This window comes from Panthera onca, chromosome B2 (assembly GCF_046562875.1).
Source record: "Panthera onca isolate mPanOnc1 chromosome B2, mPanOnc1 haplotype 2, whole genome shotgun sequence".
Classification (NCBI taxonomy): domain Eukaryota; kingdom Metazoa; phylum Chordata; class Mammalia; order Carnivora; family Felidae; genus Panthera; species Panthera onca.
This window is the reverse complement of record NC_138343.1, coordinates 34,156,700-34,176,133: the sequence shown is the minus strand read 5'-3', so window position 1 is coordinate 34,176,133 and position 19,434 is coordinate 34,156,700. Positions and strand designations below refer to the sequence as shown.

The window sequence follows — 19,434 nt, the reverse complement described above, 5'->3', positions numbered from 1 at the left end:
CTGGTATGCCCAGCGTTTGAGGAATCTGAAGCTGAAAACATACACACTAAACAGCGTTTTAGAAAGATTATTCCAGTAGGAGAAAGGAAAATCCTAGGTCAGAAAGGACAGTGTGACAGAGGCTGTGGGAATTTGGGCCAAAGGTGGAATCTATGGGGATAGAGAGGAAGCGGTGAATGTGAAAAATAAGGAACGATACATCTTGTAATAAAAGCAACAAAGGGAAGAATTTGGTAGTGGATCAGATACAGGATGGGGAAGGAGAGAAAATAGTTAAAAATTAACCCACCTTGGTGGTGAGTCCGGGGGATGGGAGAGCCCACAGTGGGTAACGGGGAAGAGCTGGTGTGAGGGACAGGAGGATGAGTTCAGTCACTTCCAGGCCATGTGAGGGCAAGTGTCCTGTAGGTGACTGGACTTGGAGAAGGGCAGTGGGCTGTCTTTTGAGAGTGTCCCTGTCACTACAGGTGTGCAAACAGCTCCAGAACCATCACTGGCCTGGGATATCCTGGACTGATTTCATATACCAGGGAGAAGATTGGAGTTGACAACATTGAGGTACCTCCTGGCTGGGAGATTCTGTGAGCTTTGGCTGGGCGAGCACACATGTGGGAAATATGACTCTATGTGTGGGAAGGGGGTCCGTGGCCCAGGCCTGCATTGGCATCCATTTCCTCAGAGGATGCCAGAGATGCCATCAGATGGCCCAGGGGCATGAGGCCCAGGTGAGGCACTTCAGCTGCCTGGGGTCCCTCCCCCAGCCCCACCCTCAAAGGCCCTGGAACCCAGGCCTGTGCTGACTGCCAGGGCCTTTCCTGGAACTCAGCAGAGGACGGAGCCCCTCCCTGCCAGCCCTGGCACACGCCAGGCACAGCGTGTCCCCTGGGGCACCTTGCAGACACCCCAGGAGGCTGGGGCGTGGGACAGGTCTCCACCTCCAGGAAGAGTCCTGCCCTGGGCTGTCATCCTCACCAAGGCCCTACCAGACCACAGGGGACAGCAGGCACAGCAGAGGAAGGAGAAGCTTTGTGGCTGGGTGGCAGGATTCATGGGTCTTTGTTGTGGCTTTGGGTGGGAGGGTGGGGAAGGCAGAAAAGCGGGGTCTCAGGCTTCAAAGCACCTCCCCACCTGCTTCTCCCTCCCTCTGAGGAAATCTTCAGGGGCCTCGTGGTTTTGAGGGGAGGGGACAGGAAGAGACTCTAAACTCTGGGTCAGCCAAGGACAGAGGTGGAGGAGATCTTCTTGCCCTATATCCCATTTTCTCTCAGCATCCTCTTCCTGTGCTCCCCGCCACCCTAGAACAAATTTCTACCTCCATCTGCCGCTATGAGTTACATCCCCCACACCAAGACCTCCAGGGGCCTCCCAGAGTGGTGGGCTTTGGGGAAAACGGGCCTTGTACACAGAAGCTGCAGGCCGGGCCACACCTGCCCAGGGGGGCAGGAGGACAGCTCCCCTCCCAGATGGGCCGAGGCTGCTCAGCTCAGGCTGGGGGGCCGATCGACACTGGAACGCAGGGGCGAGAAGGCAGAGGGATGCTCACAGGGGCCACGTAGAGGTCCCGCGCGGCAGGCAGGGGCAGGCAGGGGCGGGAGCCGGGGAGCCGGCGGTACGCCCGCACCCCCCCCCCCCTCCTCCCCCGGGCTCGAGGGAGCCTCCGAGAGTCGGGTCGTCGCTGACCGCAGGCTGCAAGAGCGGTTGATCTGGTGAGCGAGCACACCCACTTACCCAGCTGCTGAGTCAGGCTGTTCTCGCTCCCCGCTCGCCCGCCCGCTCGGGACATTGTGTTCCAGCCCCGGCGCGCTGGCACCGGGCCCAGGCGCTCACACCAGCCTCCTCGCCCTGTTTGTGCTCGCGGCTTGCGCTCGGCGCGCAGCCTCCCCGCCGCCGCAGCCCTGCGAGTGCGCGCTGGGGCCCGGCCAGGGGCGGCCGGGGGGCTGGTGCGGAGCCCCGGCGACGCGCACCCGGCCCGCGGGGCCCCGCAGCCCAGCCCGGGCGCCAGCCTTACGTACAGCACCCAGACCTCTCCAGCCCCCACCTGAGCCCTGCTGTGGAAGCCCGGGCGCGCGTGGGGCCCGAGCGGCACACTTGGGGGGGGGGGGCAGGTGTCGATAGCTCCTCGAGGGAGAAGGAGCCGCCCAGGCTGCCGCCCAAGCCCCGCTAGCGCTCGGTCCCGTCTGGAGGAGGATAGCTTGGGAGCGCGCCAGCCCCACACTTGGAAGACCTGGGATGCAGTCACGTGACAACGGAAGCCCGCTGGAGGGGGGCCGATTCAAGCGATCCCCCCCACCCCCACCCCACCCCACCCCCGCCACGAGGAGCCTCCTCCTCCTCGTGTCTCGGACCCTCTTCCCCGTCCGCTCTTCGCACCAGCCTGGAGACTCCAGGGATTCCCAAGGGCTGGCAAACCAAGCCCAGCCCTTTGGGAGAGCTTGGGAAACCCCTGGCAGGACGCCGGCAGTACGAAGAGCCCGGGAGCAGACGGCAGGGTGGAGAAGACGACCCCGAACTGGAACGTGACCCCTCCCTTTGTTCCAGCCCCAAACCCGGATTTATTCAGAGCCACGTTTTCTCTTTACCCATCCATCTACAGAAAGACGTCATTGAGTGCAGTTCCTGAAGGTTCCACCGTCTCCAAACCAAGGAGGGGACAAAGGGCTGACATACTGAGCATACCATATGGAAGGCTCTGTTGGGTCGTGCTAACGATGTCAGTAGAAAGTTGAAGACACAATTCCTAAAGTCCTTTTCGTCTCCCACCTTCCAACCTCCGCAGTATGCTGTGCCATTTCTGCTGCCAGCGGTGCCCATGCTCCGAGGCTACCCATCTCTTCAGCTCCAGCTCAGAAAGCCCGCTTGAAACAGCGCCAGCCAAATCTGATTCCTCTCCCCTCCCAATGCCCGGCACATTCAGTCTGTACCTTTCTCACGGCACAGCGTGTGGCCTGTCTCGTATTCTAGTGATCTGTTTACTAATCCTGTTCTTCTAACCAGATTAAAAAGTCCTTGAGGCGGAAACAAAGTCTGCCTCTTTGAGCCCCCTCCCCCCCCCCATCACTTGAGCTCATCCCCCACAGGCCAAGTTTGGCACTGGAGTTGATGTTCAGTAAACGTTGGGTGTATTGAAATGATTTCCTGCCCTTGGGCAGTTTGCAGACCAGTTGAAGAGACAAACACACAGCTCGTGAGGTTAAATAATAACCCAAGCCAGCAGGTGGTGAGTACCAAATGTTAAGAGCTATAGGGACTCAGGAAGGAGGTGGTGATATGGGAGAAAGATCCCAGGAGGTTCTAGGCCTTGGGCTGTGTGTGTGGAGGAGGAGAGAGGAGGCGTGGAGGTGACTCATTCTGGTTGACATCACCACAAACCAGCCTTCATGCTAGCCACTTTACATGCATTATCTCTAATATTTAGGTGGAGGGAGGGGGGTAGGTTTGGAAGGAGTGGAGGGGATGGTGCCCAAGCCAGACCTGCCCAGAGCTTAACCAGAGCATAGAGGCAGCCTTGGATCTGGGCTCCCCACCCTCAGTTCACGGGCACTGCCTGTTCCCTGGCCTGCCACGCCTGCACGCTACACCCAAGAGAGCTGCCCAGCTCTGGATGCACTCTGGTCCCACCCTGGTGAACAACTGGCTGTGTGATCTTGGGCAAGGCACTTCCTTCCCTACACCTCACCGCCATTTGTACCTCTGTTGCAGCGCTTATGGGCCGGGGAGTCTGTGAGTTAGCGTCCTGGCGGCCACGCGACACTTACCACCTCCCCTCATGTTATCTGGGCTGCTGTGGCTGCCTAAACCCCCAGCCCTCTCTCCCTCCCCCACTCGCTGCTCCCTCCCCGTCTGGAGCTGCTGAGAGGAACACTGGGTACAGAGTGTGAGCAGGGATAGTAGGTTTCCTGTGGTTGCAAAAGGAACATCGGGACTTTCCCTGCGGTGCCCAAACTGTGGGAGAAGTGGGGGAGGAGGAGGCAGGGCCAACCTCGAAGGAACCTCTGCTCCCTTCCCTCCCCTCCACGCTGCTCCCAGCTCTCCAAAAGGCTGGTACAGTTTGTTACGCTGGGGCCGGAATGTACCGTGTGTTTCATATGGCCTCTGTCCAGTCCTACACTGGCCGCTTTATATTTATACTTTCTTCTTCAGCTGTGGCATCCTGCTGTCAGTCAGTCACCCCTGCTCTCATCTGCCCACCTCCCACGTGGGGTCTGGACCCCACCAAGCATCAGTCCTTGGGTTCCAAACTCTTGTGGTGGGGGCGGGGGTGCAGAGAGGACCCTGGAGGAGAAAAGCTGGACTCCAAAAGGGTAAAACCCCCAGTCCCCTTTCTCTCTCCCATCACCCAGCCCTGCAACTGCCTCCAAGGTCATGGACTCCGATTTAGGTCTGAAGGTTCTCTGGGCCTTTGAGGTCCATCCTCTGTTCCTTGCCACTCTTGTTTTCCCGAGCACTTCAGCAATATTCTTAAGCCCAGCTGGACAAGTGAGCTGAAGGCTCTATTTAAGTTGCCTCCCCCAAAGCTTGGCAGACCTGTTAATCTGTGATCCTCCCCCATCAGTAGCAGAGAACACGGCAGAGGTGGGCCTGGGGTGGGGGTGGGGGGTGGAAAAGGACCCTCCCCACCCTCCAGGAATCACACATTCCTAATAGAAGCTGTGAAATGGAATTTGACACTTGGTGACTTAGTGATTTTCTGAGTCATGACCAGTTTAACCTCCTCAAAGTGGCTTCAACATTCAGAGACTGACCTGGCCTTCTTCCCCTAGGAATTTGTGATATTATTATTCACAATAATAGGAAACTGAGGTTCAGAGAAGTGACAGAGCTGGGATTCATATTTGTCTGACATCAATGCCAGCATTTCGTCTCCTTCTCCTCCTCCTCCTCCTCCCCCCCCTCCTCCTTCTTTTTCTTTGCCTCCTACTCCTCCCCCCTCCTCCTTTTTCTTTCTTCTTCCCTTTCCTCTTCCCTTCCTCTCCTTCTCCTCCTCTTCCTCCTCCTGCTCCTCCTCCTAGAGAGAGAGCGCGCACAAGTGAACGGGGGAGAGGGGCAGAAGGAGAGAGAATCTCAAGCAGGCTCCACACTCAGTGCAGAGCCCAGCAGAGAGCTCCATCCCACGCCCCCAGGACCATGACCTGAGCAGAAATCAAAAGTCAGACGCTCAACTGACTGAGCCAGCCAGGTGCCGCCAATGCCAGCATTTCTAAATGGTCTGCTAGGCTGCTTAGACCATGCACCTAAATTGTAAGTCCTCCATTGCTCAAGCCTCAGTTTCAGTCCCTTCTTTCTCAAGTGATTCCAAAGACTCTGCCTCCTGGGAGTCCGTGTGTGCCTTGAGGTATAACTGTTTTCGGCCCATTTGACAGGCTGGAAGTGTAGGGGCCCTGGAGGAGGCTGAATGGCAGAGTTGGATGGTCAGGCTTGCTGGCTGGGGGCATCCTCCGTTGTTCCTCTGCCAACTGGCACGCCTGCTGCCACTTACCACCCCCTCACCTGGGAATAAACTTTGCCTTGTTGTATTGATCTGGCATGGGATTCAAAAACCAGAGCCTGAGTCTCTGAACTCAGGTCTGTCTGTGGCACCCAGCGACATGGCGGCATGGTCTCTGTTAGGACCCATTTATGGCAGCACTTTGGGAGAAATCACCACCGTCATGTCAATCCCTGGGGTTTGTGTCAGGCCACGTACGTTTCACCTACATGTCCCAACTCGGCGTGATCTTAACGTTCCTCTACCGTGAAGAGAAGAGCAGTCACTTTCCCGATGGGAAACGTGAGGCAAGAGCAGCTGGGTTGTTCACCCAGAGGCAAGAAACTTGGTTTGTGACGGTGCGATCTCGGGTGCTTCGTTTCATAACACGGGGCCTCTTCCGAGCTAAGAGAGGAAGAGTTTCCCAAGACGTCCCAAAATCTCGTGACATGTGGCCTTTCACCCAGCTCTACCACCATAGGAAGGGACCACATTGTCCACGCCACCCTTATCTACCCCCAGAGGCTGAAGCAAGGGCACCAGACATCCTGTAGTGAGTCGGCCTGTCCCGGTCTCTGGCTTCCTGTCTTCTGCGGCTCTCATGGGCACATTTTGTCCCCTCTGAGCCCAGTTCTTCCTCTTTCATCCTTCTCTCTGTCTTTGCTCACTGAGAGCCCTGTTTATAAGCCTCCATCCATCTGTGTTTGCTTTTCTTTTTGCTGTTTATGTGTTCATTCTCCTGGGAAGTTTCCTAGGGTCCCAACTGACATCGACTTGTTTCCAAGGAAGCATCTTCCATTCCTACCCCCACTTGAGCTCTTCCCCTTGCCTCCAGCTCTGCCAGTGTCAGGTTGCTGAGGTTCACGTGTTCAGTGGGTACTTAATGAACACCTACTGTGTGCTCCAGGAATTGTGTTAATTCCTGGGGGCCCAAAGTCTAAACACTGTGCTGGAGCATCTGTTAATCTCTTACTGTTTGCACCAGGCACTGTGGTTTATCCTGGTGGCACAAAAGCTGGTCATTGCCCTTGAGGGATCTCTGGCCTACTCGGGAAGGTGCACAAAAATAGATCATTATAGTGCCCTGGGAAGTTGGGGACTGGGGGTGGCCAGAGGGGTCAGGGAGGGCCCCTCTGGGGAAGCCAGTCTGCGAGTCTGAAAGGAGCTAGCCAGGCAAAGTAAGGGTACAGGGCATTCCAGGTGGAAGGAATAATGTCTATAAAGGCACACTGGCATGAAGCAGCCTGTGTTCTCCGGTGGGCACTTTGAGTTGTTTGGTCTGGCCTGGACATGGAGTACAGGTTAGGGAACCCAGGGAGATGAGGCCAGAGACAGGCAGGCCCAGATGGTGCAGAACCTCATGTTCCAGCAAGAGGGTTGACCTTTATCCTGGAGCAGCCGGAAGCCCAAGCAGCCTCATGGCTCCCCGCAGCCTGGGAGCTTTGGGGCTGGGCCTGGGCCAGGCCCAAAGCCCTCTCTTGAGCCCTCATTAACCCACATTTACTGCCCTTTGGCTTAGTGAGGCCTGTGGGAGAGTCAGACACTGGAAAATAATGCTGTTTTTAAAGCACGATCATTATTCATTCATAAATGTTTAGCAAGCTCTGATGTTTGCCAGGTGCTGCTTTGAACGTTGGGAATGGGTCCTTGAACCCTACAGGGATCCTCGCTCTCAGGAAACTTACCTCCTTGGCAGTTGGAGAGGTAGGATAGGCCATAAACAAATAAACACATAAAACAAATAAATGAGAAGGATAATTTCAGATCCCCAAAACAGAGCGATGCAATTGAGGGGAATGGGGTAGTCTGGGTAGTCAGGCAAGGCTGCTCTAAGGAAAGTTAAGTTTGAGCTGAGATTAAGATGATGAGAACAAATCAGTGTGTGTGAACATCTACGGGCTGAGGGTTCAGGTATAGGAAACAGCACTTGTGGGGTGCTTGTGTGGCTCTGGCAGTTAAGCGTCCAATTCTTGATTTTGGCTCAGGTCATGGTCTTGTGGTTTGCGGGATCAAGCCCTGTGTGGGGCTCCAGGCTGACAGCACGGAGCCTGCTTGGGATTCTCTCTCTCTGCCCTTCTGTGTCTTTCTCTTTCTCTCAAAAATAAATAAACTTAAAAAAAAAAAAAAAGGAAACAGCACAGGCAAAGGCCCTGAGGCAGTAAGGAGCATGGTGTTTTCCAGGTTTAGAAAAAAAACGTTGGGTTCAAATTCATTACTCTGTAGCAATTCTATGCAAGGATTATTGTACCCATTTGGTAGAAATGGAAACTGAGGCTCAGAATGGTTACATTTCTTGGCCCAAATCATAACTGGTAGTACAAATTTTGGTTCTAAAGCCACTGTTTTGTTTCGTTTTGTTTTGTTTAAACCAAAGTATCAAGTACAGCAACCGTGTGTCCTAAATCATTTGGGAAGATCCAATTTCCAAAATTTTGTCTCGTTGTTCTCTAGATATCCATCATGGACATTCTCTGTCCCAAATCGTGACTTTGAGCCCCGTCTCTGCCGCGTACTACCAGTGGGATCCTAGGACAAGCACTTCATCACCATAAGCCTCAGTTTCATCATCTGTAAACAGGCAGAGTAATAATTCTGATAATTGAGGCTTGCTGAGAGGATTAAGTGAGATAATCCATGTCAGAGTCAGTACAGTGCCTGGAACATGGCACACGTCCAATTCATTCAATTCGTGATAGTTTTGTACTGTTACCTTGGGAAACTGAGGTCACCTACAGAATGGTCCTGCTGCCACGTGAGAGGCCTCTGAAGCATGAGCCAGGCAGGGGAGCAGTGGGAGGAGAGAGAGCAGGAGAGGGCGGCCAGGGGGGCCTCTTCCCTGTACTCAGCCGCTTACTCCTTGAGCTGGGATCCCACACTGACACATCTTGTACTTCCCGTTTCCAGGGAAATTCCTCGCCACTGGACCGCACCCGCCCTTGAGGACCTCCCCATCTCTTTGGGCAGAGCAGAAGCCAGACAGAGCAGGGGACTGTGAAGTGACAATCCTCAGCCCTGTGTGTGCCAGGAGCCCCCGAGGGGCAGGCACCACACTGCAGGCGGGCAGGGGCCGCAGAGGAGCGTGGTGTGGGCTGCTGGGACAGAGCTCCTCTCAGAGGAGGTGGGGACCCCGTGGAGTACGTGACTCGTGCCCTTCCAGGCTGCACGCTCCAGTTAGCAGGACAGAGACCCCTCCCCACCCATCTCCAACCTTCCCAGGCTTCCTGCTCTGCTGGGAGGCCCTGTCACCACACACACACATACTCTCTCTCTCTCTCTCTCTCTCTCTCTCTTGCACTCACACCCCCCTCCCAGGCACCCCTGAGAGGACCAGCTGCAGCTGGGAGGTGGGGGTGGGGAGAGTACTGCCAGGGTTCTCAGATCCCTAGCCTCCCTCTCCCACCCCTCCCTCGCCCCCAACTGCTGAGCTGCTTCTAGGTTTAAAGCAAAACATGAATCTGTCCTTCCTGCTGTTCAGTGGCAGCAGCCCTGCCTGGAATTATTTTTAGCATGGATGCAGGGAAGGCACAGTTCTCCTTGACTTTCACTGGGGACATCCCCCACCCCCCAGCCAAGACTTGGCGGCGGGGGGGGGGGGGGGGGGGGAGGTCAGTACGGAAACCCCCCTCCCAGAAAGGGGAAATGGGTGTGTTTTCTGTTCCTTCAGCTCACCAGAACAGGAGTTGTAGTCAAGCTTGGGGTTGTGCTGATGGGAAATTCTAGGTTCCAAAGCCCATGGGTTCCACCCCACCTTTGTCTGTGTCCCCCTAAGTCTGAGAAGCAGGAAGTGCATGATGTCTGCAGCCGAGATGCCCAATCTGTGGATGTTGGGGTCCAAGGGGAGCCACTTGGTTACACCCAACACTGTGGACTAACGACATAGGGACACCTATGGGTGCAGGGTGTGGTGTTTACACGGGTGCTTGCTTTATAATTGATTAAACTGAGCATGTCTGTTCTATATATTTCTCTGTGTGTGTCTTTTAATTTTTTTTTACGTAGGCTCCACGCCCAGCCTGGGGCTCGAACTCACAACCCCAAGATCAAGAATCACATGCCCTACTGACTGAGCCAGCTAGGTACCCCAAGTATGTGTGTCTTTTAGATACTAGCATTACTTCATTGAGGTATAATCTACATATAGTAATAGCACAAATCTTAAGTTTAGAGCTTAATGACTTGATAAGTGTATATACCTGTGCAACCATCACCTAGATCAAGATCTGGACCATTTTCAGTACCCCTAAATTCCCGTGTGCCCCCTCCTAGTCAATCTCTGCCCCCCGGGGGGGGGGCAACCTCGATCTGATTTGTACACCATAGATTAGTTTTGTGCGTGTGTGCACGCATATGCGTTTTACGAGGTTCAAAGAAATACAGCTGCTATCATAGAAGAGGGAAGTGGGCAATAAAATCTTTAATGTGAAAAGGGGGCCTCAAAAAAGGAGGTTAATCCTGAATTAACTAAGGAATCACTGGCATGGGAAACAGGAGGTTCCAGAACCAGCCCAACCTCTCAGGATTGGAACAAGAGGTCTGGGGACACTTCTCGGAGCAGAGAGGCGGTGAGTGGGGAGAGCAGGAGTGAGGGAGAGGCCTGCCAGGGCTCCTCCTGAGTCCATCCACCCCCACGTTCTGCGTGAGGTCCCTGCCCCTCCTCTGGCAGCAGTTTTCTGTGAGGCCAAGGCTGCGAGGAAGGGCGCTCTCAAGGGCATCCGCCCAGAGGCACGGAGAAGTCAGGGCCTCTGGGCAGTTAGGTTATTTATCTCTCCTGCCTTCCCTTCTAAGGTCTCTACGATTTGGGGCCTCCTTCACCCTATGTCCTGCCTGGGGAAAGGCTGAGGCTCTCAAAGTAGGGTGGTATAAGAGTCACAGAGCTTATCATTTCTTCTTTCCTTTGTTTAAAAACACGTATTTGAGGGGCTCTCAGTCGGTTGAGCTACGGCTCAGGTCATGATCTCACAGTTCGTGAGTTCGAGCCCTACGTCCGATTCCGTGCTGACAGCTTGGAGCCTGGAGCCTGTTTCGGATTCTGTGTCTCCCTCTCTTTCTGCCCTTCTCCAGCTCTCTCTCACTCTCTCAAAGAGTAAACATTAAAAAATTTTAAAAACAAAACACTTATTTGAGCACCTACATCGTGCTATAGCTTCTTGCTGGGTGCTGGGGACAGGAGGATGACTGAGACAAATGTCATCAGTTCACAGCGGGTGAAGAGTACCATCGCCAGGTGAGGCCAGGCCTTCTCCCCACTTCAAATGACCTCAGAGAGGTAAAGTGACTCGTGCAGTATCACACAGTGAGCTGCTGACAGAGGGAAGCAAAGAACAGGGACCCTTGACTCGGTCCTCCCTACTGAGGATAAGCAAAATCAACAGCCTGACTCCCCAGCTTTCTTCCCTCACAGGCGTTCTGGTCCTGGAGTAGCAGAAAGAGCACTGACCTAGAAGTCAGGAGACCTCGTCCCTGCTTCTAGGTCTTAGAGGGATGTGCCCTCTCTGCGCCCCCGGTTTTCTCCCATGCACGGAAGGAAGGCGGACTTGAGATGAGCTTCGCGTTTCCCTCAGCTCTCACTTTCTTGAGTGTACCCTGCATTTCCTCACCACAGGGCCTTTGCTCAGGTTTTTCTGCCACACGAATGCCTCTTTCCCTCCTCCTTCCTTCCTCTGACATTCTCCCAGTCACCTGGGACCTAATTCACATGCTGCCCCCACCGGATTTGGGATCTATTTTTTTTTCAGGGGGGGAGGGGCAGAGAGAGAAGAAGAGAGAGAGAACCTCAAGTAGGTTCCGCGCTGTCAGCGCAGAGCCTGACACGGGGCTCAGACTCCCAACCGTGAGATCATGACCCGAGCCGGAACCAAGAGTCAGACGCTCAACTGACTGAGCCACCCAGGTGTCCCAGTATCTGGGATCTGTCGAGGGGTGGCCCCGAAGTCTCCACTCCCGGAACAGACAGAGCCTCCCTCACTTTGCAACCCTCCTGTCCCAGGACAGCCTCTGTGGGGAAGACATCTGTTTTGTCAACCACCAGTGCAGGTGTGGGGTGAGTTCTTGCTCCCACCCCACTTCCACATGCCCCTTTCAGCTTTCGAGACTGATCTGATCCTTCCTCAGGGCCTCCGTGAGATTGTGCCTTCCTGCTGGGCAGCCCAGCCCAAGCCGGGGCTCCAAACTGGGGCACTTTGGGCAAAGGTAGCCACCCTGGGAGGTGACCCCAGGAAGGACGAGGACAGACACGGCCTCTGCCAGAAGAACGGCTGCCCCACCTCATCTGTCCCGTCCTCATTCACAAACACCTGGGAAGAAATCCTCCCTCACAACAAACAAAGGGCTCCCGTTCCCACAACCACACCCAAACCCACTCCTACCTACCTCCCCACAAACAGATGTATCAACTTTGCAAAGATGTACCCCCCTGCTGCCTCTGCTCCCCTGCCCCTCCCCTGGGCGGCACTGTGCACGCACGTACATTCGTTGCACACGCACACGTGGGCACATGAAGACACATGCATGGGTACGCGTGCGTACACATGGGTGTATACACGGGCAATATGAGGGAATGCATGGCATGCAGTGGTGCCCTCATGCGCCTGGGGTGCCCACACTCTCCCGTGTATGCACACGTGGGTGTACGTATACACACACTCACTCTCCCATGATGTGGGACTCCTCTGCACCTTCAGCTCTCGGGTGAGCCCCGCTCATACCTGCCTGCTGAGGATGCTCTGGGGGAGTGTGGGGTGAGGACAGTGCTCCATTGCTGGCTCCCGGCTGCCTCTGGATTTATAGCAAACCAGGCTCTTTTGCCTTCATTCCTCTTACTAGTGAATAACCCTACGGGTAGCAGAGAAAGACCCAAGAGCTGTGGGTTCACTCCAGGGCAGCACCTTGCTTGGGTGGCTGACAGGAATGGGGGCAGGGGAGGGGGGTAAGGTTTCCACCACTTCTGGGAACAGATGTCTCCAGGGGGGCGACGTTTTGTGGGGCTGGTAGATCTCTTTGCTTTTACTGTCAGTTCTTGATTGCATTCCATTCATTCGTCCCATTGCTGCAGGGGCCTTAGGCCCTTGTCTTCTTCCCTTGGAGAGGTAGGAGGGCTTTGAAGAGGGCCCAGTCCCCAGGTGGATGTGGCAGCTCTGGGGCTGAGAGCGGGGTCCCGGGCAGACTGGCCTCCTCAAGGGAAAGCGGGGCTTCTTTCGGACGCCTCCAGGGCACAGCGCAGCAGTAATCCAGAGCATGGTAGGGCTGAGCGATTGTGTTTGTGACACGGTCGCCCAATCTAGGGGCTGGGCAGAGAGCAGACTGGGGTTCCGTTAAACCTGATTCAGCTGCAGTCACTGAGCACACAACATGTGCCTGGCGTGGTGCTGGGGAGGGGGAGGAGGGAAAGAGGAGGCTACAGAAATGAGTAAGACGCAGCAACTGTCGCGCGTGCATGTGTCTCGTTCCACACGGGCGGAACACCCGGAGAGTGGCACTTGGGGGCCACCCCAGATCTGTCCTCTCCTACCCCATCCAGTCAGTCCCCTGTCCCACGGGGTATTCTTGTTCCCTCTTTCTCACGAGTTCTCTCCTTTTAGGGCTCCCGGCCACTGCTTCTGCAGGCATCTGGTACCGCCTCCCTCGCGGGGCTTCTAATTGGAGGGGGGCGGGGGGGCCCCAGGGGCCCCACCTCCAAGCTTACATCCTCCCTCACTCGGCTACCAGAACCATCTGCCTCAAACACACAGCTGATCTGTAACTGAGAGCCCTTCACTGGCTCACCATTGCCATCAGAACGGAGGCCCAAACACCTCACGTGGCACCACCAGCGGTGGCCGTGCACGGCGCTTGCATCTCTAAGCCTGCCCCCAACTACACATTAGACCCCAGCCTCCCGGTTCCCCCGACTGGCCGTGCCGGTGTGCACATCTGAGCCTTTGCACATGCCGTTCCTGTTGCCTGGAATGCCTGTCCCCTCCTTAACCTAGGAAGGACATCATTATCTTTCCACATTGAGGGGGTCCCCCGTTCTCTGCTAGAACACATTTTAAAATAGTGCTGACAAGAATGATTTAAAAGCCAGCATTTCTACAGAGCAGACACAATTCGGACTGCTTTATATCTTACACATATATAACTAGACAATTATATTATTAATATTCATTAGTTCATTTAATCCTCACTAACTTGATAGGTGCTATAATTATCATTTCCATTTTACAGATGGGAAAACTGATACGCAGAGAGTTTAAGTGACTTATTTACCTCAAGTGACATGCCTGATAAGCAGTAGTGGGATTTACACACAGCCAGTTCAGCTGAAGAGTCTGCACGGTTAACCCCTGCACTACACTGCCTCGCTGACTGTCTTAAGTATTTGCCAACGTACATAGCTTTGAGCAACCAGATTCGGTTAATGCCTGATGAGCAAATGAATGAATGAATGAATGAATGAACTCATTCAGATTTAATTACATGAAGCAGTAGGGCTCAATCTTCATTCATGTAAGATGTCTGCTTTGCCAAAGCTATTTTATTTTCTAGAACGTAGATCATTTTTTCAAAATAGATTTTGAGAGTAAAATCCTATGCATCATATTTTCATGTTATCTTCTGGCCTTTGACATGGAATTTAGATGGGTCTCCAAGCCTGTTTTTTCAAGTCAATGGAGAAAGAGGTCCCCAAGACCCTCTAGTGACCTGCTTACTATGACCAGCTGCCCATGGCATAGGCAGGTGTCAGCTACCTCCTGAGCAATCTCTGTGCTTATGGCACCAGGGAGACAGATTCCCCTGAGAAGTGACCTAATGCAAAGTGAATTATGGCTGATGCTGAAAGAACATCCTATCTCAGCACACGGGCCAGGGACGGAGTTGTTCCAACCGGAGATGTCTGGGAGGGTTTTCTGGAAGAGGTGAGATTTGGACTGAGTCTCGAAAGATTTTGGTAATTGGAGAGAAGGGAGAAGGGCGTGGAAGTTCCGAGAATGTTCCGTGGTAGGAAGAGTGGAGCAGCAAAGTGGGAGGCAAGAGAGGATGCGGTGGAAGGGGAGACCCCCCAGGCAGGTGGGTAACGGCCACATACTGGGGCAGCAGGCACTGACATCATCTTCATTTCTGCCCTGGTTGACTGCACATTTTTGGTCGAGTGGTTGATTTTTTAATTTTCATTTTCTATCCTCTATGTAAATTAAGCCTTTCGACCTGGGGGGAAGCTCGAATGAGAATCCCGAGGGCAGAAGAATTTGCTGATTCCACAGTTCAACACACTAGGCTCGCCACCCAGCCAGCCGACAGCTTGTCTCCCTACGCTCACTTCTGAAAGGTGGTGTAGCTTAGAGGATTAGCCGCAGCTCTGCCACTTGCTGGCTTGGCAGACCATTTAACTTCTCTGTGCTACAATTTCCTTAGGTTGTTTTTGAAGATTCCCTTAGTTAAGACACTTAAAGCATCTAGAACGTGGTCCAGCTTCCAATAAGCGCCCGGTGGACATTAGCTGGTATGGACACCATAGCCAAGAGTCTTCATAGTGATGCAAATTTCACTGGGTTATCCCTCTTTTAGGCCACCAGACTTGGCCTTTGCTACCACCTCTCTCTAGTCCCAGGGTTCTCCCCACAGGTGTGGTTCCTGTTGACCTGAGCAATACCCTCCTAACCCCTAATATCTGAGTCAGTCACCCCTCTTTTTGCCCCTGCCCACGCATGCCCACTCTGCTGATACACCGGCTTCCTGGGATATGATTAATTCTGATTTGTGCCCATGGGGTCTGGACAGGGAAGCAAAGCTGCAAAGAAACCTGAGTAAATGCTTTCTGGGAGTTCACAGGGCACACAGCCAATTTCAGTTCGAGGGTCAGCCAGGTTCCAGACATCAGAGCTAAGTCCCTGGAGAGGAGGCATTGGTGCCTCTGTGTCTCCTCGGGGGGCAGCCAGCTCAGAGCCCTGCATGTACCCAGGCTTGGGAAATACCTTCGGCTGTTTGCACGACAGGGTCAGAACAGCATCCAGCTGTGCCATGACAGCCCCAAACCAGAAAACCATGACAGTCTGAAAAACCAGACTGGGATGGGGTACAAATCTGGCTCCTCATAGCAAAGGGGCAGGTGGAGAGGGGATTAGCTTATAAAACAGAGCCTGGGCCCTTTCCCAGGGCCAGGTCCAACTGGCTGCCCCTTAGCAAACCTCAAGGGCCCAGACAGTTCTCTTTGAACTATCAGGTTCACCTTCCGCCCTATCTTGCCCTTCTTACCCACGTCTGGGACTTTCTCCCAACACCTTCCACCTTGCAAAAGCTTTCTCTTAAACCTGGAACCAGAGTTTCTCTTTATCACTGTGTTTTTGTTTTTTCACAAGTTGTGCATGGTGAGATCTCTCTTGTGTTTATCCTGCTGTGGTGCATTCGTCACATTTGGGACAATTTCGGCCATTGCTCATTCTAAATGGTTTCAGTATTTCTTCAGTCCCAGCCCGTTTTTCAAAGATGGTCTGCAATGGACTGACTACCTGGCAGTTTGTTAACAATGCCCCACCCAAATAAGAATCTCCCCGGAACTCAGGAGTCCGTGTTTCCAACAAGTTCCAGGCTGTCTTAGGCCCACTGTACTAAGACCACTGAGCCAGGACTGCGAGTGTTTCAATGGCAGGGCCTGGATTTCGCTCACCTCTGTGTCCCCAGCCTCTGTAGGACCTGTGGGGCCACCTCCCTTCCCAGGCTCCTAAAGGCCTAATGCCAAAAAGATGACACTTGGACCCATGAATTTTAGGCATCGGCCAGCAGAGGAAAGAAACTCTTTGGGGGCTCTGAGGGGTTGCCCCAATTCACCAAGGACGCCTTGAGAGAAAAGCACTCGTGCTGACTTAACCACGCTGGACCTCTGTTCTCTGTGAAATGCAGATCAACGTCTCTGTGGTGAGGGTTGAGGTGACGAAGCAGGCCTCAAAAGCTAGAAGTTCGAGGTGTCAGGCTTAATTCTCGTTGGGGTTAGGGGCAGGGGAAAAAACAAGTGAGCAAGTGAGAAATTACTACTTGCAAGCTACTTCCTAGAAAATACAGAGAGAAGCAGACAGATAAATGTACCAGGCTCATACATAAGAACACACACCTTGTGTGTGTGTGGTTTAGATAAACTTTACTGAGGCATAATTTATGTACAATACAATGTGCCCATATAGGTGTATAATTTGATGAGTTTTGACAAATGTGTTTGCCTCTATCGCAGTAAAGATCATTTCTGTCTCCCTAAAAGTTTCCTTGTTCCTTTTTGCAATCTGTCCCCACCTGGGCCCAAACGGCCCCTAATCGGCTTTCTGTTGCTTTGGATTAGATTGGTATTTCCTAGAATTTCATGTACAAGGAATCACACAGTCTGTACTATTTTCTTTCTAGCTTCTTTTGCTCAACAACATGTTTTTGACATTCGTCTATGATTTTGCTTCCATTAGTAAGTAATTTGTTCCTTTTCATAGCTGTATTGTATTCCATTGTATGGCTACACCACAATTTGTTTACCCGTTCTCTTGTTGATGAAGATTAGGGTTGATTGTAGTTTGGGGCTATTGCAAAAAAGTTGCTGGGAACATTCTTCTACAACTCCTTCTGTGAACACGTTTCTATTTCGCTTGGGAGGAAAATTGGTGAGTTATATGATAAGTGTGTGTTAAGCTTCAAAAGAAACTGCCAAACTGTGCTCCAAAGTGGAAGTGTATGTTGCCACCAGAGAAGTGTGAGAATTCCAGCTGTTCTCCATTCCACTGGCTCTTGTATTGTTGGTCTTTTTCATTTTCACAATTCGGCTTAGGCGAGGAATGGTCTCTCACTGAGGCACGTGTCTGCTCACCCCTCCAAGCTCTTCTGGAACCATTCCTCCCGGCCTCACACTTCTCCCCAGCTGCTCCAACAATTCCTCTGTTTCTTCCATGCTCTAGTCCCCATTCCTGGAATTCTCGTCTGCTTGAAATTTCCCCCTCTTGAAACTGACCCCTTCGCATCATTCAGGTCTTGGCACAAATTTCACCTCCTCAAAGGTCTTTCATCACCCTCTCTGATGGTGTCCTCGACATTTTTTGGCTCATTTACCCCGGTTTTTTACTTTGTAGCAGTGAGCCCTATCTGAAAGAATCTTGTTTGTATGTCTATTTGTTGTCTGCCCCGTGAGGACCTTAGCTCCACAAACAAAGGCAACTTTTGTCTGTTTTATTTACCTAGAATGGTGCCTGATAGATAGTAGGTATTCAATATACATTGTTCAACGGATTTGCAGTCCAAAGTGTGCATTCAGTATATTAGTCTTTAAGGTCCTGGGAATTAAAGGGTATGCATATTAACAAAACACAATTATTAATTAATTAATTATTTAAAAATTTTAATTTATTTTTGAGAGAGAGAGAGAGAGAGAGAGAGAGAGAGAGCATGAGCAGGGGAGTGGCAGAGAGAGAAGGAAGCACAGTATCTGAAGCAGGCTCCAGGCTCCAAGCTGTGAGCTGTCAGCACAGAGCCCAATGAGGGCTCAAACTCACAAGCCATGAGATCATGACCTGAGCCCATGACCTGAGCCCAAGTCAGATGCTCAACTGATTGAGCCACCCAGGCTCCCCCAAAACACAAATTATTTAAAATGTAAATTATTTTTATTGTCTGGGCTATTCAATTTTGCATGTAAGTATGCATAGAAATCTAAAAATATAAAAAAGTAGAAAAAAGAGGAGGGGTGCTTGGGTGGCTCAGACGGTGAGTGTTTGACTCTTGATTTCAGCTCAGGTCATGATCTCACGGTTCTGGGTTCGAGCCCCAAGTCAGGCTGTGTGCTGACCATGCAGAGCCTGCCTGGGATTCTCTCTCATCCTCTCTCTCTCAAAATGAATAAATAGACATTTAAAAAAAGAAGAAGAAGAAAAGAGGAAAATTGACCGTAGTTTCACCAATTACTATGGTTTAAAAGTATAAAATATTTTAAATTATTAACTAGTTTTAAATTTTTTATTTTTTTAAAGTTAGCTTTTGGGGCGTCTGGGTGGCTTAGTTGGTTGAGTGTCAGACTCCTGATTTTGACTCAGGTCATGATCTCAGGGTGGTGGGATCAAGCCCTGCATTAAGCCCTGAGTTGGGTTCCATGCTGAGCGTGAAGGCTGCTTAAGATCCTCTCTCTCCCTCTGTCCGTCTCCTGTTTGCATGCTGTCCTTTTCTTTTCTTTTTGTTTTTATTATTTTTTTAAATGTTTATTTTTGAGAGTGAGAGAGAGAGACAGAGCATGAGCAGGGGAGAGGCAGAGAGAGAGGGAGAGACACATGCCTGAAGCAGGCTCCAGGCTCTGAGCTGTCAGCACAGATCCTGATGTGGGGCTCGAACTCACAGACTGTGACATCGTGACCTGAGCTAAACTCAGGCGCTCAATCCACTGAGCCACCCAGGCGCCCGCATGCCCTCCCTTTCCAAAATAAGAAATAAAAAAAAAAAAAATTAAATAAAAAAAATAAATGTAGCTTTTTAAAAAAATGTTAATTTATTTATTTTGAGAGATATAAAGAGAATGTGCACAGGGGAAGGGCAGAGGGAGAGAGAGAGAGAGAGAGAGAGAGAAAGAGAGAATCTCAAGCGGGCTCTGGGCTGTCAGCGCAGATCTCATGAACTGTGAGCTCATGACCAGAGTCGAAATCAAGAGTCAGATGCTTAACTGACTGAGCCACCCAGGCATCCCAAATTAGCTTTTGAATAAGTAATATTTGTACATGGGAAAAATTCACAGTATATCCTTCTGGAAAAGGCTGCTCATATACAAACATACATATATATCTATCTGCATTTCCCCCCAAAATACCACCATACTGCATACATTGCTCTGCACGTTGCTTTCTTCCTTTAACAATTTATCTTAGAAATCACTCCACATCCATAGTTGTATCAGTTACAATTATGTTCGGCTGTGAGTGACAGAAAATTCGAACTATCAGTGACTTGTAAGATTAGATATTGATTTATCTCTCACTAATAAA

The 19,434-nt window shown here is 52.0% G+C and overlaps 1 long non-coding RNA gene across 1 annotated transcript; it reads left to right on the top strand.

The window, feature by feature from the left end:
* The first annotated feature begins 1,730 nt into the window (after positions 1–1,730).
* Positions 1,731–9,426, top strand: LOC132666978 (uncharacterized). Its single transcript, XR_009604925.3, has 3 exons — positions 1,731–3,217; positions 7,916–8,047; positions 8,369–9,426. It is a non-coding gene; the product is annotated as an uncharacterized LOC132666978 (long non-coding RNA).
* The last annotated feature ends 10,008 nt before the right edge of the window (positions 9,427–19,434 follow it).